The sequence below is a fragment of the Mytilus californianus genome, unplaced genomic scaffold (genome assembly GCF_021869535.1).
Source record: "Mytilus californianus isolate M0D057914Y unplaced genomic scaffold, xbMytCali1.0.p SCAF_25, whole genome shotgun sequence".
In the NCBI taxonomy this organism is placed as follows: Eukaryota; Metazoa; Mollusca; class Bivalvia; order Mytilida; family Mytilidae; genus Mytilus; species Mytilus californianus.
In genome coordinates this window covers 3,847,621-3,868,402 of record NW_026262674.1, presented here as the reverse complement: position 1 = coordinate 3,868,402, position 20,782 = coordinate 3,847,621, and positions in this window count along the sequence as shown.

The window sequence follows — 20,782 nt, the reverse complement described above, 5'->3', positions numbered from 1 at the left end:
ATATTTGTTTTCGTTTATTTGTTTAGAATATAAATCACTGGTGTTAAACTGATAATCGTAACTGGAATTACGACGATCCCAATATGGCGACGGCAGAAATAGGTAAAATCTTTTCAGTCATTTTTCTCAAATGTAGCCTGTTGTTGTCAGGAGTTACTCAGCTGCAAGGTTATTCTATACCATTACATCATATTTGAATCATAACGGTGCACTATAACTGTCTAAGCGCTTAGAAAATTGACGTCGAAAAATTCGGGATGATAATCGTAACTCGATGGCATTTTTCTTATTTGATAATCGTAATTTCTTTTTCGGATAATAGTAACTGAAAAAAAATAAATGTGTCTTCCAGCCTTGGTTTGGGGTTGGGGTTGGGGTGGGGGTTGGGGGTGGGGTTGTGGCGTATTACCAATATCCTATATCCCAAAAGTGCAATCCTTTCATTGCTTCTTATGAAAGTCCCGTATACCACATTTAATATGGCATATGTTTTGCCTCAAATATCGCATATATCCAATCAACATAATCAATAAAGAGGGCAAATTAACCTCCCCTATCCCAATATACCCTGTACCACGGGGTTGTTGTGGGTTACTTCCTATATATATATAATTATTTTCATTTACCTGTGTTTAAAGTTTTTGCAAATGGCTGATATTTTTGTTCGAGCATATTGTTTTTCTTTAATTGTTTAACATTTCTTACCGATATAACATGTTACTTTTATTATTCTTCCCTTAGTTTATTTATTTTGTATTTACATTGTGTCATAGGTCAAATTTATTTGTTCAGTGTATGTTCAATGGTGTTAATATGTCCTTTGATTGAGTTAAGCTATTTCAGTTGATATTTTATAGTGTGTCTTTCTATGTTGTGATGTTACACTATTGTTTCAGAAAAAGGGTGAAGGTTTGGTACCATTAAAACGTTTAAACCCGCTGCATTTGTTTGCACCTGTCCTAAGTCAGGAATCTGATGTTCAGTAGTTGTCGTTTGTTGATGTGGTTCATATGTGTTTCTCGTTTCTCGTTTTTTATATAGATTAGACCGTTGGTTTTCCCCTAGTAATTTTTGGGGCCCTTTATAGCTTACTGTTCGGTGTGAGCCAAGGCTCCGTGTTGAAGACCGTACTGTGACCTATAATGATTTACTTTTATAAATTTTGACTTGGATGGAGAGTTGTCTCATTGGCACTCATACCACATCTTCTTATATCTATAAAGCCATAACATGGATCAGAATTTTGGTCTTCGACAATATATGAATGGGGATATTTTTTAAAAATTTCAACAGCACGCCAGAAGTGACCCCAACCCCTCCAACAAGCGCTATAAAAGCCTCATTTATTATAAGATCGCTGCCAGTTTTGAGTCCCCTTTTGATGGGATCAGAAATTTTGAGGAAGGGAAATGAGGGGTGGGGGGTGCTATCAACTAAACGTTTATACTAAAATTCTGCGCGAAATGAACAAAAAAAAATTCCATTTCAACAGTACTCATGAAATTGTTTTACATGTGTCATTTCGGGGCCTTTTATAGGCCGTACGGTGACCTGCAGTTGTTAATTTCTGTGTCATTTGGTCTCTTGTGGAGAGTTGTCTCATTGGCAATCATACCACATCTTCTTTTTTATAATTAATCACTAATCTGAAACCCGTTAATTTTCTCGTTTGTATTGTTTTACATTGTCATTTTGGGGCCTTTTATAGCTGTTGTCATTTTGGGGCCTTTTATAGCTGTTGCCATTTTGGGGCCTTTTATAGCTGACTGTTTCCCCATTTCCAAATTTTCTGAAGCTTGTTACTCCTTCAAATTTTATGATATACTAGTATGTAGCTGTTTACATTAGAACTATTAATCATATAATTATGCACAAAAAGAAATGTCATAAGATATTGTAATTTTTTTTCGTGATTAATTTATCCCCGTATTTTCATCATATGCTATCAGATAGCCGTTTTTAGTGTCAATATTAATCTAAAACTATCCAGTTACGATTATCTTCTCATTTTTTTTACTACCGGAATTACAATTATCCTTTTTTCGAATTACGATTATCATCCCGAATTTTTCTACGGCAATTTTCTAAGCGCTTAGACAATTATAGTACACCGTTACGATTCAAATATGATGGTAATAGTATAGAAAAACCTTGCTGCTGATTAACTCTTGACAACAACATGCTACATTTGAGAAAAATGACTGAAAAGATTTTACCTATTTCTGCCGTCGCCATATTGGGATCGTCGTAATTCCAGTTACGATTATCAGTTTAACACCAGTATAAATCAGACCGTTAGTTTTCTCGTTTGAATTGTTTTACTCTTGTCATTTCGGATCCTTTTATAGCTGACTATGCGGTATGAGTTTTGTCCATTGTTGAAGGCTGTACGATGACCTAAAGTTGTTAACGTCTACGTCATTTGGTCTCTGGTGGAGTGTTGTCTCATTGGCAATCTTTTTATTTTTATTCGTAACCTTATAATTGATCTATTGGTTGTTGATTTTAATGCCTATGCCACGAGACTATCTGAGGGCAACATATATCAATATTTTACTAAATAAACATAGCTTTACTTTTACTGTAAAATCAGAAAAAAAATCAAAACAAGTAAAACGCCTATATATGTGTTCTGTCCTCGAAATGTGTAAGAAATATACAGTCACCTAGTTATCTCAATATACTTTACATACATGCATATACCAGCAGCTAACATACTGTCCATTCTATAGTCGGCCGCTTTTTAATATCACCAATGTTTAAGTTTGACTGGCATATAAACGGTCAAGTCTCCTATCCATGTATCCTGCATTTATAAACTCAAGATCTGGTAAATGACTGTCACAAGTTGCATAGTTACTACATCTATAACATTAGTGAGTAGATTTTACAAAACACAAAACTAGACTATCGTTTTATAAACTTCTTTTAACAAACCACGTGTGAAACAAGTAATCAGCATCAATTAACGATCAATAGATCAATAATAAGATTTTAATTAACGATCAATAGATCAATTGTTAGATTACACGAGTTGAAAGTATGTACTAAATCGGATAGTGAATATGTGCTTGGGGCAAAGTATGCATTAATGCTACGTATAAGCCTCCTTTCATTAGGAGCACCACCATAAGTTATGGTGTAAAAGTCCCTCGCACTAATTTTCTTATTATATGTAAATAATAACAAATACCTTTCTTCATGATTAAGTACTTTATATCACTAAACCGTTACGTAAAAGTCAAAATACTCTTTAATATACACTTTTAACTTGTTAAATTTGATATGTACTTCTTTTAAACTGAGTTTTACTGTGCGTATTGCTATGTGTTTCTTTATTCTACATTGGCTAGAGGTATAGGGGGAGGGTTGAGATCTCACAAAACATGTTTAACCCCGCCGCATTTTTGCGCCTATCCCAAGTCAGGAGCATCTGGCCTTTGTTAGTCTTGTATGTTTTTTAATTTTAGTTCCTTTATATGTTTTGGAGTTTAGTGTGACGTCCATTTTCACTGAACCAGTACACAATTTTATTTAGGGGCCAGCTGAGGACCACCTTTGGGTGCGGGATTTTCTCGCTGCGTTGAAGACCCATTGGTGGCCTTCGGCTGTTATCTGCTCTTTGGTCGGGTTGTTGTCTCTTTGACATATTCCCCATTTCCATTCTCAATTTTATGTACTGATTATTTATTTAATTTGCTTGGAAAATACACCCTTCAAAAGTACATTTATAATATATTGGAATATACAATAGACATGACAATTACTTAACCTATAAGGTTTTATTAATCCCCATTTGGCTTTTGTTGCTCTCGAACATTCTTTTAATCTTGATCATACCTTTATATCTGATGAAGTTTATTTAAGAACCAGTGTTGATTGCTCTGAAATCGACGTCATATGATGAGTTTTGACTACTTTTTGTGCATTCGGTTACAATGAGGATTCTACTTCGTCAAAATTATCTCCCTATTAGACCTTTTCATCAATTCTCGACACCGACTAATGACACCTTCAGATTACAGGTAAAATGGAGTAGTCCTCTCAAAAATAAAGTATTTCGTATACTCATTCGATTTATCGGTTAAACACTAGTTTGACTAAAGAACACATTTCAAACACATGTGAATATCTCTCTTTCACATGTATTTATACGTCACTTCACGTTGAATTTATTAATTTCACATCGTAATCTGCTTTTTTTTCTTCCTAAAATTTATGATTATGAGTATTTAGATAACGCATATTATGCCACATGCCACATGCCAATAGCAATTAGTTCGTTTTTGTAATGCTCTTTATGAAATTTGCCGAAGGAACATTGTAACAGGACCGTCCGTCCGTCCGTCGGTAGAGTTTGTGTTTCTAAACCGATCTCCACGTCACTTGTTGTACACATTCAATTTTGGGAGGAGTAAAAGCCTATTGATTTTAAAGGTCAAAGGAAAAGATCACATCGCACTATTTAGTTACGAGGGACTACTCCGCTTTAAGATACCGTGTTAATGTTGAGGTGTTCCCCTAATGAATTGGAAACATTGACGGTATGCGCATTTTGTCAATTAAAGTCATTTCAGTGATGCTCGGGGCCAAACAAATTTGAAAATATGTAACAATATGCAGGCAGTATGGTATTTATATCTCAATAGAGCTTGTTTTCATTACAGTCTTTTTGGACAGTGCCAAACATCTGACCCAAACAGGGGTTTTGTGTCCAACGATTTAGGTAATACTGTATTAAGTTGTATGATTGTCATCACGAAATGATTGACCGTTATAGGTTGTCCGTTTCCCGAAAGATAGCATACCTTGTCCCTTTGTCATAGGACAAATAGACTCCTTCCCCGTTCCCGGAAATGACTTCGTGTATCTTGCAAGAAGCGGGAACTGCTTACCCTTCCCCTCTTTTGGACATAGCTTTGGTTTTCTACTCTTTTCTATTTCTTTCATGCGTAAATGATTTTAAATTTCATCTCTGAACATATAAAGGGGAGGTTTTGGATCAAATTATACTTGTATATAACCCCACCGCATGTTTTATTTACGGACGCCATCACGAGTTGGTTGACCGTTACGGAATATATAACCGTTTCACAGATGATATCGGATATGTTCCTTATGTCGTAACTACAATACCCTTCCCTTTTCACGAATGTGACCTACCGAATTAGACTATTTACCGGATTTGTAATAACATAAGCAACACGACGGGTGCCACATGTGGAGCAGGATCTGCTTACCCCTCCGGAGCACCTGAGATCACCCCCAGTTTTTGGTGGGGTTCGTGTTGCTTAGTCCTTAGTTTTCTATGTTGTGTCATCTGTACTATTATTTGTCTGTTTGTCTTTTAATTTTTGGCCGTGGCGTTGTCAGTTTGTTTTCGATCTATGAGTTTAATTGTCTCTCTGGTATCTTTCGTCCCACTTTTATGAGCCTGAAACAATACTTGAACATGTTGGTCAGTGGTAAGTCTTTGTCACAATAGAATTTTTTGTTTACAATTTTGTATTTTGGCATTATGCTTCGCCCTCTTATTCGATTCCTTTTAACTTTTTTTCTTTTTTTGGGGAGTGGGGGAGGCGGTAGGATGTGAGTCTCCAACCAAAATGCAGATCATGTGGTAACTCTGAATGTCTGTTTAGGTATTACACTGGTGATTTTGTTCCTACTGCGGAAGTCATAAAAATAGCAAAATAACGACAAAATAGCTTAGGATTTTAATCTGAATCTGAATCAGAAGAGACACCAAGAGCCTTTAAAAGTTTTGGCATCTGTTTTGTTATGAACTTATCATACTCCAGCTGGTTTTTGCGAATAAGGTTCATTTTGGGCGCTATTTGTTTTTAAGTTTTTTCCTTCGTATAATTTAAGGGCGAGGCAATTTATCAGCTTCATCCTTTCTCTGGTCAGCTACAGCATCTGGTTGCTGGGAAGCAGCTCCAGCGAGCCGACGGTACCGTAAACCGAAAGATGTAAAGAGAAAGAGTCGAATATTGAATTGCATTGTCGCTGAATATCGAATTTTAGTTGAACATCATATTGATAGAGCATTTGCATTATTCACGTATCTGGAAACGTGCACGGATCGACGTATACGTATCGGGCAGATTTGTATAAAATAATGATTTAGCCCCGACCTCAATTAAAACAAAATTAAAATTAAATGCATTATAAAATATCTTCATCGGGACCAACTTGACTTAATTTATCCTTTCCTTATATACGTGTTATATGATACGTCTATACGGATACGCCAGCAAATACGTGAATAATGCAAATTCTCTAATATAGGTTAGTTAAAAAAATAATAAAGTAATGAAAACATTGAGGCATCCGCAGTCAAAGTTAACAGACATTGTTGAAACATGAGCCGCCCTATAATCAACAGACACAAAACATTGTTTGATTGAGGGAGCTACCATTTAATTTTTATGGGGGGGGGGGGGGGGGGGGGGGGGGGGGGGGAGATAGGATGAAATTTGAAAAAATAAGGCAGGACAGGAGTTTTAAGTAAACTTTTAAGAAAAAAGGCAGGATGAGCAACTTGCCAAAAAAAAAGGCAGGATGACAATTCATGTAAAAAAAGTCATGATAAACTTAAAGAAAAAAAAAAGGCAGGACAGAGATTACAACTAAAAAAAAAAAACAATGCAGGACAAAATTTTCATCCTAGCCCCCCCCCCCCCCCCCCTAAAAAATCAAATGGTAGCTCCCTAAACATCTACTACAAAAATACAGGTTCGTTTTTTTTCATTTTTCATCTCGACGTCTAAAAAAATGAAATATTGAACCCCTTCCTTTTCTTCATAGTCAATTCAAAAATAACGTTAATTTTGATTAGCCAATATTTGATAAACAAAATAAGGTACGGTATACAATAATTGCTTAAATACACGTCATGTTGGATAGTTGTCTCATTGGCAATCAAAATAATCATATGCGATCAATATTTCTTTTTCAGTTTAGTTATTGAGACGACCCCTCAAATCTCACCTGTCGTAGTCGTTCTCAACAGTAGGAGTAGACAATTGTTGAAAATGTCTATTACGCTACCTAATTTTTTCAATCGTGAAAATGTTAAAAGAGAAAAGTTATGCATTAATAAGATCCGCAAGTGAAGTCTGTCCTCAAGAGCTTTTAGTAAAAATCTGTTATTCAAACACACCTACTCTGTGTATTTCACTTGACCCATATTTTTATTATATCAACATGAAGCCTTATATATAAAACTAATGGAATCTGAAGCGAGATGATGTATCAAATAGTTTTCATGACAAAACAGTAAAGTCAAACACGCCTGAACATAACAAGGTGTACTTGACTTTCTCTTTTCGATGAGATTATAACCCATTTTCAGGATTTTTTCGGGCAGATATGAAAATAAATCTTTTATAACAATATATAACTGCATTAAATACAAAATCCAAGTTACCATTAAATCAACACTAATCAATGAAGTATCAAATCATGCTTATAGCTACTATAAGCAAGCTCAAAGTACAAAACCCCAAATGAAAGTTTTATTTCATAGCACACAAAACCAAACCTAAAGAGCCTTTCATAACCGACCAGGCGCGTAGCAACCCGTACGCAAAAACGCAGTTGCGTACACATCGAAAATTTCACAAAAATAAAAATATGGTAAATCTAGTAAGAATAAAACTAAGGTAATGAGGTAAATATAAAAGTATTATACAAATATGTTAATGATCACTTTGTAGCTATATTCCGTTCCGAAAACTAGTCTACTCTTTTCATTTACGAAACCAGCACGTGATTTTGCTGCTGATGCAAACAATTTAAAATGGCTGAGTCCTCCGGGTGTCAAAACACAATTGTCACGTCTTCTATGCCTCCTTACCCTGACATCTTTTCTGAAGATTCCAAAATAACTGATGAAATAAAATATGACATTCTTAAGAGACCATGGACATCAATTCATTCTTATGACTTTCCTGTGAGGTATGTATAAGTCTTAAACAGTCCAGTCAAACTTTAGTTTAATGGGGGTGGTAAAGGGTAATTTTGCAACTGTGTACACCGTTTTTTTTTTCATTTGACGATCAACGTGTTTTCACTTTTTTTTAATTTTCGTGCAAGACGGGTGCCTCTTTCGTTCAACGTGTTCCCAAATTTAATTAAAAGTGCTTATTTTCCATGCTTCCAGTTTTAAAGTTCTTGTTTTCCGTGCTTGGTACAATTAAAAGTCTCTTGTTTGGAAGTTGATAAAATGAAATCGGAATTATTATTTGATGCTTTTCCTTGTAGATTTCGAAACTTCAAACGTATATACATATACTAGCCAGTTAAAGATTTCCAACTTATGATATGCATTCGTTATAGTAAATTTTTATCATGCAACGTTCGTGGACGAAATAATTTCACGTAACTGTCGTTCATCATGAAATTGTTATTCCTACTTTGAATAATAGTTAACTTTTTTTTCGTGTAAGTATTATCCACCACCCCACCCCCACCCTTTACCACCCTTTTTATACGCCCGTTTACGGGACGTATTATGGTATACCGTTGACCGTCCGTCCGTCCGTCTGTCCGTCCGTCCGTCCGTCCGTCTGTCCGTCCGTCCGTCCGTCCGTCCGTCCGTCGTCAACATGTCGGACATTAACTCAAAAAAGCTTTAACCAATATGCATGAAACTTTGGTGAATTGTTTATATCTATTGACGTGAGCTCCCTTTCGTTTTTTATAAATTTCAGATTTACCGTTACCGAGTTTTGGGGTTTTATTCATTAAAAAAGGGGGAATTTTCCAGTTTTCCGACAATAACTCAAGAATGCTTTCACCAACTTGCAAGAAATTTTGGTGAATTATTTATATCTATTGACATGAGCTCCCTTTTGGATTTTTATAAATTTTAGATTTAACGTTTCCGAGTTACAGGGTTTTATTCATAAAAAAGGGGGATTTTCCAGTTTTCGGACAATGACTAAAAAATGCTTTCAGCAGTTCTCATGAAACTTTGGTGAATTGTTTATATCTGTTGATGTAAGCTCCCTTTAGAATTTTTATAAATTTTAGATTTTACATTTCTGAGTTATGGAGTTTTATTCATTAATAAAGGGGGGATTTTCCAGTTTTTGGACAATAACTCAAAAATGCTTTCAGCAGTTCTCATGAAACTTTGGTGAATTATTTATAGCTATTGATGTAATCTCCCTATTGATTTTCATAAATTTCAAATATGACATTGAGAAGAAATTGAACTTTATTTGTTTATAGTCGGACAACAGATTTACTAAGTATTGCGCAACAGCACAGTGTATTGCACAACAGCAAGAAATCTTTAATTGAATATAAATTCAATTCATATAAACAATTTCAAGTTCTTTGACTACATTTATTCAGAAACCTATAATATGTCAAATATTTAATTACAATCCAAATTCAGACCGGTATCAAGCTTGAATATTGTGTCCATTTTTGCCCCAACTGTTCAGGGTTGGACCTCTGCGGGCATATCCAGCTGCGCTCAGCGAAGCAGTTTATTAACCTTAACTAACTAGCAACTTTTTAGAATTTTATTTTAAATTTAATTTAACATTGTTGAAGTAAACAGAATAAAGTGACTTAGTCGTCAATCGGACAATAGGCAGTTTCATTTGACAAATTTTCTACGGGAAATACACCTTTTTGATGAAAAAAAAAAGAACTCTTCTACTTTTTTAGCATCAAAAGTTTTTTTACTTGGTTAACAGAATTTTTAAACCACAAAGAGTAGAAGATTAAATTATAAGTAAATAATTAATAGAGATAAACATAACACTTCACATTTGCATGCACTGAGCCTCGCGAGAAAAAAAAATCGAGAGGCATACTGATTTATTCTGTCTGTCCTTTCCGTTTCATGTTAAAGTTTTTGGTCAAAGCAGTTTTTGATGAAGTTGAAGTCACGTCAATTCAAAACTAAGGACACATATTCCTTATGATGTGATCTTTTTAAATTGTATGTCAAATTACGTTCTAAACCCGATTTCATTGTTCATGAGCATGGTTTGTCCGGCTATAACACCTAATATAGTTCAAGAGCTACAGCTTTTATATTTTGCAAGATGTTTATACACATAACGGATATATGCATGTCCGACAAATTTTGATTTGTTATGCCCTACCTACGATAATAGATGGGCATTATGCTTTCTTGTCTGTGCATCCGTCTGTCCGTCCGTCTGTCTGTTCGTCCGTCCGTCGCCGACTAAGTAAAAGTTTTTGGTCACTCAAGGTAGTTTATGATGACGTTGTAGTGACATAATCTTGAAACTTAGTACATGTGCCTTATAAGAGGGTCTATCTAAATTGTATGCTAAATAAGGGGTTTTAACCCATTTCATGGTTCACTAAACATGGTAAGTGATAGTGCGAGTGTGCATCAGTGTACTTTGGGTAATTTTCTTGTTTCAAATATTTCTGAAAATGGCAGATAGTTGGATTTATAATGTTATAATTGTCACACATTGAGTCGAACAGATATAGTTTAAACTCTGTCATTGACTGAGTCTTAACTATTTCCTTTGGAGGACTGTTCCTTTTGAAATAAAATTTGCGTAAAAAATAGAGAAGATTGATATTTTTTGCAGAGTGATTTCGAATTCTACTAGAAGAACAAAGGCTAAATGGTTTCTGGAACACACGTGGATGAAATATTCAAAAACCAAGGATAGTGTCTACTGTGCACCGTGTAGGTTCTTTGGTCCAAAAAGTGGAACGTCTAAGGAGAAGACTTTCGGTGTCACTCCTGTAACCGACTGGAGCAACATAACAAAACTTATACAGCGTCAAATAACAATGAAAAGTCATGAAACTTCTTTGTCAGCTGCAGATGACTTCCTCGATGTTATAGAAGGAAAAACTAAGAGTGTTACTCGACAGATCGCAAGCCATTATGATAAAATTGTTACCAGGAATCGTCAAATTCTTGGAATAATCATAGAAACAATCATATTTTGTGGTCAACAAAACATTGCCTTACGTGGACACGAAGAAGATAAGGGCAATTTTATGGCTCTACTGCAGTATAGCAGCAAGGACAATGACCTCCTACGGGAACACTTGGTATCGCGCAAGCTTGAGAATATTCAGTCAACTAATAAAACAACTTATCTTTCACCAGAAATACAAAATGAAATAATTGAGATATGTGGGGAAATTATTAGTGATGATATAGTCAAAACTTGTAATGCAGCCCCATGTTTTGGATTCATGGCAGACGAGGCTACAGATGTTGCCACGATAGAACAGATGGCGCTATGTCTGCGCTTTTATGATCCGAGCAAATTACGAATTCGAGAAGAGTTTATAGGTTTTGCAGAATGTAAAGCAACCACAGGAGAGTCTCTGACAGAGTCTTTTCTAGAGAACCTTAGAGCTAAAGGTGTTATTGTAAATAAAATGCGTGGTCAGGGCTACGACGGTGCTGCCAATATGGCCGGAAAATACAGAGGCGTACAGGCAAGAATTAAAAAAGTGGTACCTGGAGCAGTCTATACTCATTGTAAAGCGCACAATCTTAATCTATCAATCATCCACGCTTGTAAGGAGCCGTTAATCAGGAACGTGATGAATACCCTTCAGGAAATAGCATTCATGTTTGACTACTCCGCTAAGAAGCTTGGTATTTTCAAGGAGCATCTTGCTAATGACAACACTGCAAAAGACAATATGGAAGGGCGCCAAAAGCTGAAAACCCTGTGTGAAACACGCTGGGCCGCAAGATCAGAAGCCCTTTTCACGTTCAAATCTGCCTTTTCAACAGCACATGCAGCTTTGGGAGAGTTATCTTTACAACATGGCGATTCGAAGGCAGGTCCATATCAAGCTGGTATCGAAAAGTTTGACTTTATAATTACCCTTGTTGCTTCAGAACATGTTCTATCAGCACTTGTTGCATTGTCATGCCTCTTACAGAAAAAAGAATGTGACCTCTTTGTTGCTGCTGACGAATCCAAGGTTGTTGTCAGGCAGCTAAATTACGAAAGAAACGACCCAGAAGTTTGGAACTCCTTGTACGATTCTGCAGTTGAACTTGCCGCAACCGTCAATACTGATCCGTCAATGCCCAGAAACCGTGGTGCCCAACGTAATAGGCCCAACGCACCAGCGCAAACCCCTTCTGAATATTGGAAACTGAACATGTATCTACCTTTCGTCGATCATTTGATAGCAGAGTTGAATACAAGACTTCTGACAGCAGAGCCACGTTATGTCGCACAAAAGTTAATCCCAAAAAACATTGCTCAACTTACTTTAGCTGTTGGAGACATAATCTTTAATGAATATGTAGATGATGCCCATGTTACAAAAGACGAATTTCGATCGGAAATTCAGAGATGGTAAGCGAAATGGGCTGGAGATTTTGATGACATCCCTAACAACTTGCAGGAAACATTAAATGTTATAAACAAGGATTTATACCCGGGAATCTTTCAGATACTTAACGTATTTGCATGTATGCCGGTCTCGACGGCAACGGCAGAACGGTCTTTTAGTACCATGAGAAGAGTGAAGACCTACTTGAGAAATACAATGAAAACGAATCGTTTATCTGGACTCGGTCTTTTGAACATATACCGTGAAAAACAAATTTCAGCAGACACGGTTTTGGACATCTTTAGTAGAAAAAAGGAAAGGAAATGGTCATTGATTTTTCAGAATTAACTTTGAGAGAAAAAAAAAAGCTGAAAAACACTGCTTGTTCACTCATAAAATAAAACATAAAGATATGTGATTCGAATTATATTTATTTATGTATTTTCTCAATAAAAAAATGCCATTTAAGTTGCACGGGGTTGGCTTAGAAATTTATTTTTTTCTAATGTAAAGTGGGTTCAGCCTGATTAGGTAACAATTAAAATATATTGTGGTGGCACCAAATATTTTAATTGTACTTAATACCTAATCAAGCCCAACCCACTACAAATAAGAAAAAAATAAATTTTTAAGCCAACAGTATGGGTTTCTTTGTTCTTCTCTAATTATTTTTTTTCCAAAGTTGACTTGTTTCTCCTGAAAATAAGATTTCTGTGAGGTCATTTTAAGTCCTCGAAAATTGCGAGAATGCAGGATTTTGCACCATTTACACCAGAGCTTCTGGGGGCCTTGAGCGGCCCCAGACTCCTTGCCGTATGACTTCCTTCTCCGGCATTGAGTACACATCAAAATTGCCTAGCTACGCCCCTGCCGACTATACGGTAAGGGTTTTTCTCATTGTTGAAGGTTGCCTTTATTTGCCTACATCCACTTCATTTAAACTTTGGTGGATAGTTGTATCATTTTCAATCATACCGCATCTCCTTATTTTTATCTAAATTACTAACAATGATTCATCAGATAAAAATAATTATTTTTGCAAAGAATTTCGCTCAAGCCGGTGCTATAGGAACATTGTTTAGCAAAACAAATCGTGCATATTGCAGATTAACAAAGCTAATAAACACGTATTAATAATTGATATTTCAATACTGAATTTCAGTGTGCAATATATGCATAATAAAACGAGCATGAATTAATGACAGTTGATCGGAACTGAAATACACATAGTTAATTTTCCGGCAATTGATGTCTTATCCTGAGATGAGAAAAGTCTGTAATTCTTTATATCATTTAAGCCAATAGCTGTTGCTGTATCTCAGCCGCATCATAAAGCAATCAATCAGAATCTATATGTGATAAGTAATTATTTCAAGATGGCGTGTATATCGACTGAAACTAATGGCTCCGCACCGTGATGCGAGGCAATGATTGATGTAGCCATAGAAATATTGATGCACAGACAAGACAAATAATCACATGACCCAGTATTCACAGTCAAATATACTATATGTCCATGTGTGGGTGTGCATCATAGAGGTCTGTAATTATGTGATAAAAAGGTCACTTCGACCTACATTTCATGTTCATTCATTTATGTCCAATCTTACTTTTCAGGTGCTATGTGCCTTTTTGAAAATACGCTGTATAACGTTATTGTCAATTAATGATTGGTTGTTACGTTGAAATCCTTTTTATACTAAACAGAGAGTGAAAGGAGTAGGTCCGGTAAGACCCCTTTTTGGGCCCAAAATATAGCATTTTCACCAATATGTCAAAATATAAACTTTTAGCTATTTATTGGAAAGTAGAATACTTCTGTTCCATAAATATGGGCTGTATTTGACAATACAATGCACATGCAGCACGTAATAGCATCATACATTCGTGCAATATTACTAAAATCTTCACAATTTTATATGCATTTGTGCTAATTTTAAGACGGTTTTTGTCTAAAATGGATGTGGCCGCATTTGTGTTCAGCTTTAATATTTAAATATGTGTTGTATTTGATGATAATACATAACACATATAAAGGTTGAGACTGAACACGAATGCGGCCACTTCTATACTAGACAAAAACCATCTGAAAAATGACGATTTTTGGCATATTTGATAGATTTTGCATACTTAAGCGTGAATTTGAGCTTCTCTAATGGCCAACTCAGTTCAAATCTTTTACATAAACTAATTGAATCAACTGAAGTAGACACTAAAGTGTTTAAAAAATGTCAAAAATCTTTCATTAGATGTACTTCGAATATTAGGCCAAAACAAGCCCTTACCGGACCTTCTCCTTTAGCCGTATTCGGTCTCGTGTGATAATATAATGGAAGGAGATTTTTCCTTTCGATGTTTCGAGAGCGATTGATGTGAAATTGAGTAGTGCCCCTCTCTTGAGGGGATAGATGCAGAATTTAGTTCGATGTATACCATGATGCATGTTTTCAAAACCTACAGCACGTGTAGTTTCAGAAGAGATAAACATTGTGATTAAAAGGAAACATTCTTTAAACCAATTGTGAAAGTATTCTTTCTTTCCCATCATCAGGGAAAAGATCGATTAATTGATGGGTTGTTGATTGCATATATAAGGTCCAGGGACAAATATTTTAAGCATGCTCAAATCACGCAGAAACCCTTTGAAAACGGAGAAAATGAAATAAATGAACATCCAGTGAAATGTATTTTTGGAATATATATTCTGACACGTTAAAAACAGGTACTAGTATCCAATAAAAAAGGCCGGACAAAAACCAGTTTTTCCTTTCAATACTCGTGGCAGGGTCGCTAGAAAAGTGGAAGAAAAACGAGGACATAATTTCCTTTATCATTTTTTTTAGATACGTACGACTTATTTATCTGTATTTAGGTTAATATGTTTTTTTTAAATTTCAAAGTAGTGAATAACGAAATTTATCAATAACGCCTCTTCGTTTATAGACCACGTTATTCCTTTTTGTAGCTCCTTTCGGACATTTATTTGCATTAAGTAACGGTACCATGTTTTACTTTAGGGTAACTTAAAAGGTTTAGGAGTTTGACTAGTGTTATGATAAGGATATTGGTCAGAGTTAATTAAAAGCCCAACATTTCCCCTCCGAATGCTTAGTTTTGTAATTTGTTGTGAATTAATTGAAAAATGTTATGGTTATTGATACTTTTTGAGTTATTCCTTCATTGATTACTAGTCCAAGGAGGCGGAGCCAGATAGTGCATTAGAAACTTTGAAGATGGACATTACTGTACTAGTCTAAGCTTCTGTCATTCATTGCGTTTACTGTGACAAGCGGTCAACCATGGGATTTAAAAGGGGAATAACTAAAACACCATCCAGTTAGTGCACTACTCTAAGAAAAACAAATTTAACCCATTCGCAAACTAAGGGGAAAATTACCATTGATGTTACAAAATATAATAATAGGCCTATATCACTGAAATTGATTTCAAAATACTGATGACGCCTCGGTGGTCTAATGGAAGCGTGTTTGCCTCGAATGCGGGAGGTCGTGGGTTCGAACCAAGTCCGGGTCAAACCAAAGACTTTAAAGTTCAAAACGCAAGGTGGACAGTACAATTCATTACAAATTTGAAAATTTGAGAGTTATCGTTGCTGCTTGTAGTGAAGATTCGCATCATTTATTTTTCATTTTTAAACTACATGTATATTCAGACAAACGCAGTTACAGTTTAGAAAAATCTGGGCTGGATCTCAAATAACTTTTTCTTTCTATGTAGCAACATTCCAGTAGCATCTACATAGGAATATATATCGCCGAGTTGATATGATGTTTAGGGGTTGAATTTGCTATCATGATTTCCTTAGTAAAGAGTTGGTGCTTACGAGGATGCTATTGCCACAAGTGTTCCACATGGTAGAGTTGAAGTCATCCCTTAGTTTTACGGACGCCATCATGCTTGGTTGACCGTTATTATGTTCCAATTCGCCGTTTCAGATTCTAAAGAATTATGGGTAATCTCATTGTTTGTACCCAAAAATGAAAATAGCGTTACGTCATTGGTGGAAGTTCCCTTGTTTAGGATGTCATTAGCCCATCCCAACGTTTTGGTGTACGCATTTGAAAATATTACCCAGAATGCATTAGATTCTGAAATGGTGAATTGACGTAACCACAATATCGTCTTATCTTTTTGATTGTGGCAAAATTGAAAGCGACTTATTACAGAATTTCTTTTTGCTTGACCAGCACGACGGATGCCACATTTGAGTTAAAAACTGCCTATCCTTCCGGACACCTGAGTTGATCCCCGTTTTGTTTGTACGGTTAGTGTTGCTTTAGTTTTCTATGTTGTGTTTTGTGTACTGTTGTTTGTCAGTTTATTTTCGACTTATGAGTTTGAATGCCCCTTTGGTATCTTTCGCCTGTCTTTAAAAATGACAAATTTTGAGATTTAAAAAGGCAAAATTTCGAGATTTGAAAGGGCAACAGATTTGCTCGATAATACTCCAATATGGCCCCTATTTCTAGCTAAATTTTCAAATTAGAATTTGGTTTGTAATTGGCTAATTTCACAATTGTATCAGTTAAAACAATGATAACAATATTTGAAAAAAGATGTTTTTTTAAATCTTAGTTGTAATAAGATAAAATGTCAGTTTCCCACAAAATTCACAAAAAAATCAATTGGTTTTTAGGACCAGTAACAAAAGCGCCTGCTTCAGCAGTTCCGATCTTTTGATAATGTGTATTTTTTTAATAGTGCCCTCAATATCATACATGCTACGTAACTCCCAGTCGATAAATAAAACTGTGATATTTTATTTTTCAATAAAATAAGTTTTTCCTACTTGTATTTATAAAAAAAAAACAGATTTGACTCTTAGATGCATGATTATTTTTATTAGTTGTGTGTGATTGGCTATGAACTAGATGTCAGTAACTGAGAGTACTCTCAGATCTGTACTTAGTGTTTTTTTGTTGTTGGGATGTATAAGTACCCTGCCACGGCCACTCATGACGTTCTTATGTTGTACTGTTACACCACTGTCCCAGGTTAGGGGAGGGTTGGTGCCTTCAAACTAGAATAACCCGCCACATTCTATAGATGCCTGTCCCAAGTCAGGAGCCTGTAATTGAGTGGTTGTCGTTTTTTGCTGTTTCTCATATTTGTTTTCGTTTATTGTTTTGCGTAGTTTGTTCTTGTGTTGTGTCGTTACACCACTGTCCCAGGTTAGGAGGAGGGTTTGGCGCCAACAAACTAGTTTAACCCCGCCACATTCTGTATGTGCCTGTCCCAAGTCAGGAGCCTGTAAATTCAGTGGTTGTCGTTTGTTGCTGGATATCAAATTTGTTTTTTCGTTCATAATTTTGTACATAAATCAGGCCGTTATTTTTCTCGTTTAAATTGTTTTACATTTGTCATTTCGGGGCCTTTTATAGCTGACTATGCGGTATGGGTTTTATCCATAGTTGAAGGCCGTATTGTGACCTAAAGTTGTTAATTTCTGTGTCTTTTGATCTCTTGTGGCGAGTTGTCCCATTATCAATCATACCACATCTTCTTATTTATATCTATATATATATATATGTCTATAAAGCACTCTGTAATAACTGACAACAATGATCAACTACTGATCATATTCAGTATGATCAAGACTTAATTTACAAAGATTTTTTAATACTCTCCGACTAGTTTTATGATCTAAATATATGAACAAAAAAAGTTAAACATTTTGATGTAACCAAGAATACATCTTTATAACACCCGTATACACATTCCAAAAACATAAACATGGATGGTAGACATGTTAAAGTGTAAATTTCAGGTCATACAATTATGTAGTTGTGCTAAATATAAGGCTGTACGTGTAGCTTATAGTCGGTTTGGGATGGTCTACGAGGACCCCTTTTCTTCAATGACTGCATATTGCAAACTGGATTTAAAATAATTTCACACCGAAAGGGGGTCTATCTTGGAATAAACCAACAATTGCATCAAACAACACATAGTACTGTTCCTATCTGTTATTATCGATTATACTTTATTATCCTGTACGATGTTTTTTTTTAAATCTTTTTTATCTTGAAAATTGTGAAATATTTAACTTATTCGGTTAAATCATTCGCGATCCTTTATTGAAATAATTGATTGCAAGAATGAACTACATTGATCATGTTTATAATATTGCAAAAAATACAACAACATTGTATCCTTATGTAACTTCAGTGATTATATCTTTATATAACTGGTAAATCAATTTGGTTTGTCCGAAGCGCATAACCACGGAAAGTACGCGTTGTCTTAGGAGTTAGAGCATTAATTGATCCATAATTTCTAAATTTATCAATAGAGAATTTGCAAAATGTTTGTTATATAAATGTCCGTGCTTACGCACCGACTGCTAACCTGATGACAACCTCGAAGACTAGCAGTACAATAGCAGCGATAGCGACCCCTTGCTAGAAAATGAAAATAGCACTTTATAAGTTTGGTGCATCAGAAGTGCTTTCATTGAATATAGGACGCTTTTCCCGATTATCCAAGATGAATATACTGAAATGCACATTCTTCTAGATGATAAGAAAAAAGTATGAACGAAAATATCGAACTCCAAGGTAAATCTAAAAAGGAGAAGTCCATGCAATTTACAAAATTAAATTTTATCAACCAACGGAACGAATGAAAAACAACTGTTATATTCCTGACTTGGTACAATCATTTTGAATTTCTGAAGACAATTGTTAATTAAACCTGGTTTTATAGCTTGCTAAACCTCCCACTTGTATGACAGTAGTTTATAGTTTCCGTTATGTTGACAACATTGGATGAGCAACCTGGACAGACAAAATAGGTTAATTTGAAAATAATTGGAATCAAGCAGCCAAACTGTGTAAACATACATCACAGACATAAAACACATCTAAAAAAATCATTCAAACAAACAAATAAATCTTACAAAGCTCCAGTAAAAAATATCCGTAGTTGATAGTAAATTTGACAAAGACGCCAGCAAAAAAGGATGATAGTGATGTTATTGAGATTGTGTGTTTCTACAAATGAAGGTATGCATGGTGCAGGTAGATGTTCAATAGCACCAATTAACACGCGCAAGCTGATGTTTTAAAGACCTTAAACTTGATACTCATGTTTTAGTAAAACAAGAGAGCATGCCATGTGGTTAGCGTTTAATATTGCCGACCTCTATGTCCTATATTAATCCAGGTTACAACAACTAGATCTAATAAAACCAGATGTTATAAAACCAGATGTAATAAAACTTGATTGAAATATCATATGCCTTCAAAACATCGTGACCAAAATACATTCCACAATTGGAAGAGAGGTATTTGAAAGGATGTGGGGCATGCAATAGTTTCAGAATGTAATTTAATGTTTTACCTTGCAGAATAGCTGACACAGTTCGAAAGGAAATGATACAAGAGATAAAAAGTTTGATAACGACTCGTGCTCAGCTCTAGTTTAACTATGTTTGCCCGAGCTTGTTTTAGTGATTGATTTAAAAAAAGGAGATTTGGTAACATTTTCAATGATGTCGATTCACCAAGAAATGCTCTGGGTGTAAGCAACTACCATACGAACCTCAACATTTAGCACAACCGATACCGTGTAGTAAGCTTTAAATCGATGACCAGACGTGACAAAGGGTAAATTCTATGTTGTGTTTTGTAGACTGTTGTTGAGTCAACTGATCAATTGAAAGACATGAAATGTTGCTTGTCTAGCAATATTACAGAAGGTATTTTCACGAAATCTGCTGTTGACAACACTGATCATGGTCCTTGAGCAACCAACCAGTACAAATTAAAACAACACGTTAAATAATTTCATGCGTCCGAAGCGCTTTTCTGGATTTACCTTCATCAGGAACGCTCAAAGCCGAATATTTGAAAGCCGAGGATGTATAAGAACCGAAACAGTTGAAGAGCTATCTGACCAAAATATACCTAAAAAACTGCCAAATCCATCTAAGGCCAACTTTGCCTGAGGGAGTTGAGACCTTAGTTTCTTTATAATTTCAAAATTTATAAACGGACAATTTCAGAAAGGTTTGTTTTAAATCATGTCAGTACCAAAGTACTGACTACCGAGCTGATGATACCCTCGGATACTGATAGTCCACCAGCAGAGGTATCGATCCAGTGCTGTAAAAAATAAAGTAAATTACAGACTCCTCATTTGGGACAGGCACATTAAAAATATGACAGGATAAAACATTCTTGCGTGAGTGGTGTAACAGCACAGAACACTACAAATAAGATTAGATTTTAAATAATTCATAATCTAAACATTTTGACTTTAAATTCATTATATAAATCTTGCTAACATTAAAGTTCTGGTTGCTGGTTATAAAGATGACAGTCCGTCAAAACCTTGATCGATCCTGTTGTAGTAATAAAAAGTAAAATCACAAAATACTGAACTCCGAGGAAAATTCAAAAAGGAAAGTCCCCAATCAAATTGCAAAATCAAAAGT